Raw genomic sequence first — 1,197 nt, 5'->3', positions numbered from 1 at the left:
CGCTCGCGCTGGGAGATGGAGACTGAAGCTGTTCCTATTCGGCCATCTTGCTCCGCCCCTAATTAATTAGTCTTATTGTGGTAAAATATACTCACCATAAAACTTACTATGTTAACCACTTTTAATTTTTTAAACTATTTTTATTACAATAGGTTTTTGGGTAACAGGTGGTGTTTGGTTACATAAATAAGTTTTTTAGTGGTGATTTCTGAGATATTGGTGCAACCATCACCCGAGCAGTATACACTGTACCCAGTATATAGACTTTTATCCCTCACACTCATTTCACCCTTTCCCTCGAGTCCCAAGAGTCCATTATATCATTCTTATGCATTTTCATCCTCATAGCTTAGCTTCCACATATGAGTGTAAACTTATGATATTTCATTTTTCATTCCTGAGTTACTTCACTTAGAATAATGGTCTCCAATTCCATCCAGGTAGCTGCAAATGCCAATATTTCATTCTTCTTTATGGCTGAGTAGTAGTATTCCATGGTATATCATGGTATATCATATTTTCTTTACCCACTCGTTGACTGATGGGCATTTGGGCTGGTTCCATACTTTTGCAATTGCAAACCACGCTGCTATAAACATGTGTGAGCAAGTATCTGTTTCTTATAATGACTTCTTTTCATCTGGGTAGATACCAAGGGGTGGGATTGCTGGATCAAATGGTAAATCTACTTTTAGGTCTTTAAAGAATCTCCACACTGTTTTCTGTAGTGGTTGTACTAGTTTACATTCCCACCAGCAGTGTAGAAGTGTTTCTTATTCAATGCATCCATGCCAACATTTATTTTTTTTTTTTAATTTTTTGATTATGGCCATTCTTGCAGGAGTAAGGTGGTATTGCGTTGTGGCTTTGATTTGCATTTCCCTGATTATTAGTGATATTGAGCATTTTTTTCATATATTTGTTGGCCATATGTATATCTGCTTTTGATAATTGTCTATTCATGTCCTTACCCCATTTGTTGATGGCATTGTTTTTTTCTTGCTAATTTGTTTGAGTTCTTTCTAGATTTGGGGTATTAGTCCTTTGGCAGATGTATAGATTGTGGAGCTTTTCTCCTGCTCTGTGGGTTCTCTGTTTACTCTGCTGACTGTTTCTTTTGCCATGCAAAAGCTCTTTAGTTTAATTAAGTCTCACCTCTTTATCTTTGTTTTTGTTTTTTTTTTTTTTTTTTTTTTT

At 35.8% G+C, this 1,197-nt stretch overlaps 1 protein-coding gene across 3 annotated transcripts in view; it reads left to right on the top strand.

Annotated features, from left to right (window-relative positions):
- The window catches only part of FAAH2 (fatty acid amide hydrolase 2), a 116,054-nt gene that overhangs the window by 104,499 nt on the left and 10,358 nt on the right, over nucleotides 1-1,197 (top strand). The gene's annotated exons all lie outside the window — the stretch shown is intronic.

The sequence above is a fragment of the Piliocolobus tephrosceles genome, chromosome 12 (genome assembly GCF_002776525.5).
Source record: "Piliocolobus tephrosceles isolate RC106 chromosome 12, ASM277652v3, whole genome shotgun sequence".
Taxonomy (NCBI): Eukaryota; Metazoa; Chordata; class Mammalia; order Primates; family Cercopithecidae; genus Piliocolobus; species Piliocolobus tephrosceles.
The sequence above is the reverse complement of the archived record's forward strand: the minus strand, read 5'-3'. Positions and strand labels throughout refer to the sequence as shown.